The sequence below is a fragment of the Bactrocera tryoni genome, unplaced genomic scaffold (genome assembly GCF_016617805.1).
Source record: "Bactrocera tryoni isolate S06 unplaced genomic scaffold, CSIRO_BtryS06_freeze2 scaffold_7, whole genome shotgun sequence".
In the NCBI taxonomy this organism is placed as follows: Eukaryota; Metazoa; Arthropoda; class Insecta; order Diptera; family Tephritidae; genus Bactrocera; species Bactrocera tryoni.
The window spans coordinates 1,108,898-1,122,039 of NW_024396366.1; the positions used below are offsets into that span (position 1 = coordinate 1,108,898).

Genomic DNA, 13,142 nt, shown 5'->3' on the forward strand with positions numbered 1-13,142 from the left:
AAAGACTGGTTTAGTACAATAGAAGTAGTTAACCCCACGGGGAATGACCAAACAATTTTCTTAGAGCAACCCTGAAAACGAGTCCGTATGATTCAGAAAACTTCGTCGAACTTAATAACTTTAATATGCATTGCAAATCAAACAATGAAAGAATTGCAAATTTATCTGACTTACTCCGAATGGAACATCTGAATGGCGAAGAAAAGCATAAACTTTTGAAACTATGTACTAAATGTAGTGATATCTTTTATAGAGAGGATGAAAAATTGACGTTTGCAAATGAAATAAAACACAGAATTAGGACGACGGACGATATTCCTATCCATACTAGGTCTTACAGGTATCCTTTCGTTCACAAAGAGGAAGTTCGAAGACAGATATCAGAGATGTTGGAGCAAGGGATTATTAGGCCGAGTTTTTCCCAATGGAGCTCTCCAGTATGGATTGTTCAAAAAAAGAAGCACGCATCGGGGAAAACGAAATGGAGACTGGTCATTGACTATAGGAAGTTGAACGAGAAAACCATCTCGGACAGGTACCCACTCCCGAACATATTTGAGATCTTGGACAAACTGGGCAAATGCCTTTACTTTTCGACTTTGGACTTAGCAAGCGGCTTCCATCAAATTGAAATGGATCCACGGGACATATCAAAAACAGCCTTTACTGTGGAAGGGGGTCACTACGAATACGTAAGAATGCCTTTTGGCTTAAAAAACGCACCCTCAACTTTCCAGAGGGTTACGGATAATGTCCTAAATGATTTGGTTGGAAAAATCTGTCTAGTGTATTTAGGTGACATTATTATATTTTCGACGTCCCTCCAGGAACATATTGAGAATCTAGAAAAAGTCTTTCTAAAGTTAAGATGTTCAAATTTTAAGGTCCAGATGGACAAATCAGAGTTTATGCGAAAAGAAATTGCTGTTTTAGGACACGTAGTTACGACGAAAGGCATAAAACCGGATCCGACAAAAATAGAAGCTATCCAGAAATTTCCAATTCCAAGAACTAATCGTGAAATAAAATCGTTCATAGGCCTACTTAGTTATTATAGGAAGTTTATCCCGAACCTGGCAAGACTTGCAAAACCAATGACAGAATGCTTAAAAATTGGCAGAAGCATAACATTAAACGCCAGATATCTAGAAGCTTTCGAAACATGCAAGAATATTTTAATGAACGATCCAATACTGCAATACCCTGATTTCACAAAGCCATTTTTACTCACAACAGACGCAAGTAACATTGCGCTTGGAGCAGTCCTTTCTCAAGGTCACATAGGTAGTGACAAACCTATTTGCTACGCAAGTAGGACTCTTTCTGAGAGTGAGATTAACTATTCCACTATTGAGGAAGAGCTTTTAGCCATAGTGTGGGCAACCAAATATTTCCGCCCATATCTCTTCGGTCGTAAATTTAAAATAATTACTGACCACTTACATGGCTAGAAGAGTTGGAAGAGTATGACTACGAGATCGTATACAAAAAAGGAAAATTGAACAGTAACGCAGATGCATTGAGCAGGATAAAATTAGACCATGATAAAACCGCTGATATAAATTTGTGTGATTCGGAAGAACTGTCTACAATACATTCATGTAAGGAAAATGTGAATGATGACGTACCAATTTCAGAAAAACCTTTAAATGAATTCAACTTGCAACTTTTATTAGAAAGATCTGACAAAAAACACAGTGTGACTGTTGAAACCATCTTTAGAAACAAACAATGTAGAACTATAAGAGAAACAGAATTTTCTCAAGACACAATAGTTCAGGCTTTCAAAAAATTTATACCCTCAGGTAAACTAACTGCCATCTTCTCCGATGAACCAACTTTCAGAATTATTCAACTGATATACTCAAAATACTTTTCAAATGGAAAACAATTTCGTATCGTCCGATGCACTAAAATCCTATCAGATGTAACTGACAATGATAAACAGTTGAACTAATTCGTACCTGTCATGAAAATAGGAACCATAAAAAAATTACCGAAATTTATGAATACTTAAAGAGACAATATTATTTTCCCCTTAAGCAATCTACAATAAATAAAACTTCAAATAATTGTGAAATTTGCAATACACTCAAATACGACAGACACCCACCAAAATTAGAATTCCAAGTTACAGAAACACCAAACGAACCTCTTCAAATTTTGCACATTGACATATATACTATAAATAGTAAATGTATTTTGACCATCATCGATAAATTTTCTAAATATGCGACAAGCTATACATTACCATCAAGAACAAGCGTTTGTGTGCTCAAAGCTTTAAAAACATTTATGAACCTTGCGGGAATACCTAAGAAAATTGTTTGTGATAAGGGTACCGAATTTACATCTAACATTTTTAAAGATTTTTGTAGACAAGATGAAATTATACTTCACTTCACATCATTTCAACAATCCAGTAGCAACTCTCCAGTAGAACGACTTCATTCAACCCTAACTGAAATATACAGAATTATAATGACAACCAGAAAATCCAAGAAAATGGCATTAGATCAGGAAGAGATATTAGATGAGACGTTTATAACTTACAATAATACAATCCATTCATCTACAAAATTTACACCATATGAGTTATTCTTTGGAAGACCGTATAACTTCTCAAGAGACATAAAATACGACAACAAACACGAATTTTTAGTTAAGTTAAATGAATTTAAAGAAAAACTATACCCCATAATAAAAGAAAAAGTTATGAAAGCTAAATTAAAAAATATTAGTCGTCTTAATAAATCTAGGAAACCTCCAGAGCGTAGGAACAAAGAAGAGGATATATATAGAAAAGAATGTAGGAGAAACAAAATAACTGCACGATTCTCAAAACATAAAGTATTAAAAGATAATGACGTTACTTTACAAACTACTAAAGACAAAAAATTACACAAATCAAAAATTAAACTGATACCACGAAAATAATAAACAGTTATTTACCTTTAGAATAGCCTTTGCTTATGGACAAGTCTTGGAAATACAAAATTTTGACGAAGTCCCAGAATATTGACTTAGTTTCGGACGGACACCTTTACGAACTTCTGGAACTCCAAGCATATTATAATAATAGCAACCTAATTTTTAATATAAAACTTCCAAATTTGGCTAAAAGTACGAATTCGCTTTTCCATCTCATTCCTCTTCCTATAAATAATACGAAAGTAATTAAAACAAAACCATACGTAAGTTACAATAACCACGAGCTCCAATACTTAACAGAGATTTGCCCAAAATTGAGAACGTGTACTACTGCAAGAGGTCAAATGACTTCGAAAGCACCAATAATTCAACTTGTATCGCTAGAATTTTGAATAATAAAACACCAATATGTCCTGTGAACGATGTGGGGCCCACATCGAATATATTCCAACCGGAAGATAATTATATAATGGTTATCAACGTAAAGGGACTACCGATAACCTCTGATTGTGGGCAAAACTTCACAATTGAAGGAGCCTCCCTTCTCCACTACACGAATTGTTCCGTCACGATAGCGGGAACAACATATAAAGACAACCCTTCAGTCCATTGGGACACAATCTTCGTAGCACCACCAAATCTAGAGAAAGTGCAAATAACAACAATAACAGAGACTTTAAGCCTAGAGAAGATCAAAGACTACAGTTTCATCAACAAAAATGATATTACGAGATTAAGAAAGGATGCGGTTCGGAAGAGAAACATGATAGCGATAGCAACATTGATACTCATCACCTTAACTATCACTAGTGTAACTCTGTTATGGAAAAACCCCATAATTCGGTATTATCCTAAGCCCACTGAAGCCGCTCTGTCCCCACCAACTTCGTTGTGGCCATCGCTCTACTCTAAGGGGGGAGGAGTTACATCGTCACATCAACCCCCACCAAAACCCAGAAGACACCTATAAAACAATAACAACAATTATTATTTTCTTATTGTACTTTATTATTTTATTGTCTCATCAAATTTAAATATTGTACTTTATTATTTTTATTGACTCATCAAATTACTTTTACTTATTTACCTTCATGTAAATCAAATTTAAATATTGTACTTTATTTTTTTTACTGACTCATCAAATTTAAAACATTGCAACAATTGTAATTGATACTTACTTCCTGTTTACCAACTTTTATACAATTATTATTGTTTTAATTTTTACTTGACTCATCAAATTTCTTTTTCGTATTTACCTTCATGTAAAGTTAATTTTAAAATAAATTTCATTATTGGTGTAACATTCAAAGCGATAAGGTGTTTTATTTAACGAAGGAACATAGAAACATAACTCGCGTGACCTACTGATAAGAGTAGCACAGTCGTGCAAATGTCACAGGACCGCGTACCAAACATTCTAAAACTATGGGATGTTTTCCGAGTATTTCCCACGCAAATGTCTTTGCTATAAGTCGAAATGTAGAGAGAAATCTTCAACGTAACTATCACAATGATATTATCGCTATACTCAGGGATAGTCAAGCCCCGCTTATGGCGATCTCCGCTTCCGAGATTATACAGCTGTTGGTGCACGAAATTGCGCCTCATCTGGCAAAAAGGAGAGAGTGGGCAGGGAAAAGTGTTGGCAACAACTCTCAGGCATATGCCTGGTAAAGTTGCTAATAGGTCATTACAACCTCACTAGACTTAAAAGTGCAGTCAACTTCCCTAGAGACAACTTGCGTAATTTTCACTAGGCATTGTAGGCTCAAGAAGAACCTATTTAACATAGACGTCGTTTCTTGTGCTAACTGCGGATTCTGTGAATCGGAAACTCTCAAACACTTGACGCTAGACTGCACGTCAGTACATTGGCACAGGATAAAGGCCCTGGGATCTTTATATCCGAAAAGGGATCAATAGTATACAGCAGGATTCTGAAACTTATCAGTGTGTTGGGCCATTTGATTTGTTATAAAAGAAGAGAGGGATCTTTTATATCTATCTAAATCCTATATATTCACAGCTTTCCTCCTTCATTGGGAGGCTCCAGCCTTCAACCTGTACACAGTTGCGACTTATTCTGGACAGGAAGCTTTCGTAGAGGCCAAAAGTTGGGGAGAGATTGAGGAATGTATCAGTTGCCACAAATAATGACACTTAGTGCCTCTTTATGCTGATTGTTTTTTTTCTGTGCACATACCTGAGAGGGATATGGAGGCGGGGCGAAGCCGCTGGAGGAGCGTACAGTGAGCTTTTTCACTGATAGATCGAAACTTAGAGGAAAGGTTTGTGGGGAGTCTTTTGGCGGGTACTCTTTGTTATCTTTACTAATTAATTAATTAGTATATCGTTGCCTGACCCCTCCTTGCCCATTCAATTGTCTCGTTCTAATTGTGGAACGTAAAAGTGGAGGGTTTGAAAGAACTATTTTGGGCGGGAGAAGGAAGCAGTAGAGTACGTGTATTTAAATATCAAAATAGATATGCGCATCTATATCATTTCAGAATATTAAAAAAATGCCGATCCTCACCAAGCCTTACAGGAAAACTCCCTAGGCCACTCTGAAAATCGTCATAAGATTTCATTGAAATTTAGCCAGCTGTTTCGTAGTTTATTAAACATAATTTTTAAATTTAATACCTAACGTGAGCGAAATTTCATATCTATATCTCAAAAACTGAGAGATTAGTGCGCGTATATACAGGCAGAGGACATGGCTAAACCATTTAAGGTCGTCATGCTCATCATTTATATAATAAGATCTCCGACGTTTCCTTCCAAGTGTAAGAAACTTCGTGACAAACTTAATATACCCTGTTCAATGTAAAGACAAAATCGAAACAAGATGAACCTCTAAAGAGACATTAATTGATTCTGAGTATTTTTAAATATCTCTCGTTGTGATTCAATTTTATGAAAAACACAAGTATGAGTGGTACAAAGCCCTCAAAGACGGTCGAGCCTTGTTCTAGATAACCTTCGACAACTCATGAAAATATTAAAAAGGTGAAGAATACAGTGCTTGAAATTCGTCAGGCAAATGTTAGAAAGATGGCAACGTGTTCTTGCTCATGGTCTCTTTGGACATGTTTAATATTGCGAATTCCGATCACATATTCATGGAAAGCATTATCACTGACGATGAGACATGGGTTTATGTGTTTGACATGCATACAAGTCAACAATTATCGGAAGGGAACCCGTTTTCAGTCGATCGAAGAGATAAAATAAATTTCGCTGAATGAGCTGAAGGCCATCACAAAAAGTGCTTATGAAAAGATTTTCGAAGACTGGAAAAAATCGTTGGCATAAGTGTATTACATCTGATGGAGGTTACTTTGTAGGCGGCAAAATAAATATTGATGAATAATTAAATACTCGTATTTTGTGTTTCAATTACAATTTCCGGGTATTTTACACTTATATTATTGAGATAGGATATTAATACTCGTAAATTATATGTATTGAAAAAAACCAGCGAAATCTGGCTACAACGTTTGCTTGGTTGTGGTTATTCTCATACAACTACTATATATTATTATTTCTAATGTAATATGATTCTTTCACTAGATTGTATAAAAGCCGATCTACATACGCAATGTCAAAAATTCTTTATGCCCCTAGATTTTCTATGACGTATTCTACGTGAGCGGTGAAAAATCGATTTTCACAGTGCGTTAAGAATTAAAGTTTGCTGCAGAAAACTAAAAAATTGTAATTTTTCTGAAAAATATCTTGTAACGTGATGTTAAATGCTTATACAAATGGATATAAGTATTAGTAATAAAATAATTCGTTTTGCATTTAATTTCTTTTAGACTAATTTTAGAGTTGAAGTGAGAATTTGACGTTAAGTTGCTGCTTCATTTAGGGATACCGCTAAGCGGAAAAAAAACTCAACGCTTTTATTTAGTTATGCCAGTAAGTGATTATACGACATATAATATAAGTTAATAAGAATCAAATATTATTATAATAATAATAGTTTTTACATATATATATCATGTTTTACAGGAAAGAGAAGACAGCAGTCGGGTCAACTGGCGATTCTCCCTCGCAGTGGCCACTTTATGATAAAATGAGAGCCATACTGTTGCCGTACGTCAGCTACAACGCCGAGAGCTTAGTGGAGGAAAGTTTTCAAAGTAAGATACATTTGTTTTGTAATTCAATTTATTATTTATATTTACATACATATATACATTTTTAAAAAGGTTCTACTAACTCTGAACCACTCCAAATTTCGGTGGAAACGGCTGCGTTTTCTACATTCGTTGCTGCATCTCCATTGTCATCACCGGTTTGCCTACCATCGCCCTCAGCTATGCCGATGTCGCCAAGCGATACTTCTTCGCTACCAGTACCGTCTCCGGAGCCGGGTGATGCTATTAATAAAAGAAGGAATCATTTTCAGTGCATAATATTAAAAAAATTTGAATAAATTGAAAAACAGCTCGAGAAAGCAAGTCAGCAATCCATTGAAACCAGCAAAGAAATTAAGTTCTTAACAAAAAAAATGGTTGAAGATGATAATAAAAAACCGAAATGATGGAACAATATATAAAAGATTCTAAAGAAACCAATGAACGATTACTTCAATTTCTAAATAAATAAAAAAATTAATGAATATAAGTATTTTCTGTTTAATAATATATGTTTAACGTTGATATGTATTAGTTTTTATATGGAAAATAAAATTGAATTTTGTTTGGTGTGTACAACTTTATCTTTGATTTAATGTATATGTAATTGTGTAAAATATAGATATTGTGATACAATATGCACGTGTACTTACCACAATTTGTTCAAAGTGCTGTCCGAATCATTTCTCCATTAATTCTGGATTCTCTGGAATTCTCCGGATTCTGGCGTCTAGTCTCCAACTCTTCCAAAGCGCGTAACCATTTAGCGTTTAGCGAGTCGTTGTTATCATTTAAAAAATTGTGAAGGACGCAACATGCTTTTATTATGGAGTTCCATACAGAGTTGTCAATTCCTTTTCCGATGCGTCGAAAGCGGGCCTTGAGGTGTCCGAAAGCATTTTCGACAACTCTACGTGTTTTCGAAAGAGCGTAGTTGAATACCTTCTCACCATTATTTTGATTTACGCTAAATGATTGCGGTTTCATTAGTTGTTTGCTAAATCGAAAAGCCGAATCCCCAATAATGAATACTGGCACATTTACGCCTGAAATTTCTCTAGACATTTCGCTTAGTAAAGGACAACTATCCATTTCTTTTTTAAGTGATGACGTCTCATAAATTTGAGAGTCATTACATCGCCCGGGACTTCCTACGTTTATGTAAGTAAAACGGTTTCTGAAAATACATTGCAAACATTACTTATGTATGTACTTATACATATGTACATATATTGAGTTTTTAGACTTTACTTAGCATCAACTAATGGCATTAAAACGGTGGAATACCATCCTTTATAATTATAATAATCAACAGCTCCGTCAGATTATGGATGAATCTCAATGTGGCATCCGTCTGTAAACAATTATTATAACATTAGCGCAAATTTAAGATTTTATATTCAATATTTACCAATTGCTCCTAAGCATTTTGGGAATCCAATTACCTCGAAACCAGTCACCAATTCGATTATATTTTCTCTGTTTAGAGGCAACATTTTAAAACAGGATGGCTGCAGTAATCTCCAGATTTCAGTGCAAAATTCCAGTAAAATTTCGCAAACCGTAGATTTTCCTACACCGAACATGTTGGCGATACTACGATACTCTGCAGATGACCCTAAAGCAAAAAATGTTATAGCCACTCTTTTCTCGATAGGAATAGCTTTTCGGTAATTTGTATCCATTTTTTGTAACGGGCGGAGGATGTCACATAATTTATCAAAGGAACTTCGGTTCATGCGAAAGTTCTCTTTAAAAAAAGCAGATCCGTTTCGTTGGCAATCGTGTTCCCAAAACTGATTCTTACATTGCTGGAATTAATAATATATAATTGATTGCATCAATAGGAACATATACACACTTTTGTCCAACATGAATTAATCGGCATCCCAAGGTCCTTTTTTAAATCTAATACGATTAGATGTTGTTTCTTTAACTCGGCTATCTTTTTTGCCAAGGCATGGTGCTGAGTAGTAAGACATTCCAATAGTTCTCTTGAAGAATTGTCGATGAGCAGGATATTTATTTGGCTTCTTAAAACCAATGCTTTCGCAATTAACATCTTTTTCTCAGAATTCTAAAAAACACGATCTTTAGTATTAATTATAAGCAAATATTAAGGATTTTAAAACTTACCATTCTCGTTGCTCAAATGTAAACAAACAAAAAAATTTGTGAGCTGTCAGTGAAAACTCAGCGAAAACACAAATTGTCGGTCCGAACGACTTACGTTCCACAACACAAAAATGTGTTTTCAAAATGTTTTCAATGTTGGTCCGAACATAGTATAAGAATCATTTGAATATTTAATTTCTTCAAAAAAAAAACAATAAAAAAAACCTGACATCTATATATGTATATAAAAGAAAGTTGTTAGTTACACCATTTATAACTCAAGAACGGCTGAACCGATTTGGCTGAAAATTGGTGGAGAGGTAGCTTATAACCAGGGTAAGGACATAGGATACTTTTTATCTCTTTATGTCAAAGTTTATTACAACTCATAAATAAAAAAAATATATTTTAAATTATTTAAAATCATAAGCATTTGTTCAAAATTCATGTTTGTAGGAATCATTTGAATATACATAAGCGTACAATTTTAAACAGAGTTTTCTCAAAAATAATGCAATTGCTAAATATTTGGAAAAGAAGAAAAGAACTGCAACCAAACACGCAGTGAAATAGATTATAACTGGCTCAGTATTTAGTCGTTGAGTATGTATTATACCACGTGCATCCCAAAAGACTGATGTCATAACCTTTCCAGCAGCCTTTTTCGTTTTTCCACGCCAGAGACGATTGGACTCCAGTGTTAATTGATGGAGCTATATTTCTATCACTGACGAAAAATTTCGGCTTTATTCCAATTAGATTAGCCCTTAAACACTTCTCAGAATCAGTTATTCGTTGTTTTTGTTGGATTATGAACTTGCGAAACACCTACTTTGCTCATTTCGCCTGTTTCCAGCTTATCAAATATCTTTTCAAAGGTGGATTTCCCTGAGCCCAAATTCAACAGTATTTTCCCCAAAAAAGCAATGCTTTATTAACACACGAAATGCTTTGTTATCCATTTTTTTGTCAACCAACACAAGTTGCTTCACAATAATGCTATATCTCATTAACTAATTGTTGAAGAATCTGGCAACCACGATTGGCCATAGTTTTCCCCTTACAACAACAACGTTTTTCGGTTACGTTTAAGATTTTTGTAATCCATTTTGTTAGTTCTTAATAAACTCTTGATGTGAACGGTCATATGAACTATAACCAAAGTATTTTATTTATTCCGGCTCCCTGCGGTAAAAGTAAGTTTTACAACAGGTTATGGGCCCAGGACCTACGTCGGAATTAAATAAAAACTATATACTAATAATTCGGTTTTGCGTGCGTCGCATAAAGTGTTTGTCATTTTAAAAATACAATATGAGTTCGTTATATCAAATAGAGAAGTTAGATGATACCAACTACGATACGTGGTGCATACAAATGCAATGTGTTTTGGTGCACGCGGATATTTGGACTGTGGTTAGTGGTGATTTTGCTAAACCAGAGGATGCGCTATTGTTGGCCAAGTGGAAAGTCGAAAACGAGAAGGCTTTGGCAACAATTATGTTAAGTGTAAAACCATCACAATTAGGGTACGTAAAGAACACTACCAGTGCATTAGAAGCGTGGAATAAGTTAAAAAATGTGTATAAGCCCAGTGGTCCAATACGAAAAGTAAGCTTATATAAACGGTTACTCAGCCTCAGTATGACTGAAGGTATGTCAATGGTTCAACATATACAGGAGTTTGTTAGCGTTTCAGACAAGTTAGCTGAGCTAGACATAAAGTTAAGTGATGAGCTGCTGGTTATCATTCTATTATCCAGTTTGTCGAGAAATTTCGAGAATTTCGTCATTGCGATGGAAACGCGTGATTCATTCCCAACGTTTGAAATTATAAAAGTGAAGCTATTGGAAGAGTACGACAGACAGTCTGAAAAAGAAAAAGAAAGCATTGCAGTAGTCAATCAGCAAGCTTTTCTCGCAAATTCAAAGGGATAATAATACATCGAAGAAACAGTTCAGCGGAAAGTGTTTCAACTGTGGCAAGCGTGGGCATATGGCCTCAAAATGTAAAGTGCCGAAAAAGGACAAAAACACCGATTATAATGAAAAGTGTTCATTTGCAGTGCTAGCGGCGACAGATAGGTCGGGTTTCAAAAGATCATCGTGGTGCATTGATAGTGGTGCGTCCACTCACATATGCAGTGAGCGAAGTATGTTTGTTTCTCTCAGACAAAGTAAAGAGAGAGTGATGCTAGCATCGGACAATTACGTAGACGCGATAGGTGTAGGAACAGTCGAAATACAGGCAAATTGCAAAATATATTTAAAAGACGTGTTATATGTGCCGAATATGGCGGGGAATTTCATATCGGTTGGAAAAGCAATTGCCAATGGTGTAACTATTTGTTTTGAAAGTGACTGTGCGATAATAAGAAATCAAAAATCTAAGGTTGTGTTAAAAGCTCTAAAGAGAAATAATTTATATATATTTGACTGCAAGAGTGAGTATTCGTGTTTCGGTATAGCAGAAGAGAATTTTATGACTTGGCATAAACGCTATGGACACTTGAATTTTTCAAGCCTAAAAGAACTGTCTAATAAGAAAATGGTGAATGGGTTAGATTTAAAAAATGTACCAAAAACCATAAACTGTGACGTGTGCATGAAGACAAAAATAAGTTCAAAGCCATTTCCACAAAACAGTGGGCATAGTTCGATGAATTTGTTAGACATAATTCATTCAGATGTATGTGGGCCTATGCCAAAAGTGTCTCTGGGTGGTGCGCGTTATTTTACAACTTTTATAGACGACAAATCGAAACGTATGTTTGTTTATTTTTTGAAACATAAAAATGAGGTACTGGAGAAATTCAAATTGTTTAAAAGTCTAGTAGAATGTCAAACAGAGAAGCGAATTAAGGTGTTAAGAAGTGACAATGGCACTGAGTATGTCAACCGTGAGTTCGATGATTTCCTTAACGCAAGTGGTATACAAAGACAGTTGACAGTCCCCTATACGCCTCAACAGAACGGAGTAGCGGAACGCGCGAATCGTACGATCGTAGAGATGGCTCGCAGTATGCTTGTGCAGGCTGGACTTTGTGAGTCGTTGTGGGCTGAAGCTGTGGCAACTGCAGTCTATATTCGAAATCGTTCAGTGACTAGACCACTTGGTGATAAAACACCATACGAAGTTTGGACGGGCTATAAGCCAAATGTACGACATATGAGAATATTTGGTTCAAAAGCAGTTGGTCTAATTAAAAATCAACACAATAAGTTTCGTGAAAAGGGTAAAGAGTACACATTTGTTGGTTACTCTTTGACAGCAAAAGCATATCGTTTGTACGATTGCAGTGAGAGACGAATAGTTGAAAAGCGAGATGTCATTTTTGATGAATCTACGACAGGAAGCGTACAAGAAAAGGAAGTAGAACGAGTTCTAGTTGAAATAGAAACAGTACGAAAGTCGCATGGTGAAGAAAGTTTAAACGTTGAAAGAGAGGCGAATGATCATATTGAGGAGGAGCAATATGAAACAGCTTCAGAAGCAGAAAATGAAATAGGTGAAGAACTTGAAGTGCAGGATGATAACGAGATCATATATGATAGCACAAGTGAGAACGATGCAAACGAAAAACGAAGAAGAGGTAGACCGAAAATTCTTCGTACTGGCAAACCTGGCCGTCCGAGCAAACAGTTTCACACGGTAAATCTAGCTGATAGCAGTGGCAAGATACCGAACACTGTAAAAGAAGCAATGTTAAGCAAGAATTGTAAACGCTGGCAAGAGGCTATGAACAGTGAATACGAATCTCTTATTAGAAACCAAACGTGGGCATTAACCGATTTGCCAATTGGAAAACGAAAAATTCCTTGTAAATGGGTTTTTAATGAAAAAAGAGACAAACATGGAAACATTGAGCGATACAAAGCGAGGTTGGTTGCAAAGGGGTGTAGCCAGCGGTATGGCGTTGATTACAACGAAACATTTTCCCCTGTTGTACG

The 13,142-nt window shown here is 35.5% G+C and overlaps 1 long non-coding RNA gene across 1 annotated transcript; it reads right to left on the minus strand.

Annotated features, from left to right (window-relative positions):
• Window positions 1-7,158: 7,158 nt before the first annotated feature.
• On the minus strand, window positions 7,159-9,251 carry LOC120781471. Its single transcript, XR_005706076.1, has 6 exons — window positions 9,213-9,251; window positions 8,938-9,153; window positions 8,488-8,887; window positions 8,328-8,430; window positions 7,730-8,253; window positions 7,159-7,319 (listed from the first exon to the last, which is right to left on the minus strand). It is a non-coding gene; the product is annotated as an uncharacterized LOC120781471 (long non-coding RNA).
• Window positions 9,252-13,142: the final 3,891 nt, after the last annotated feature.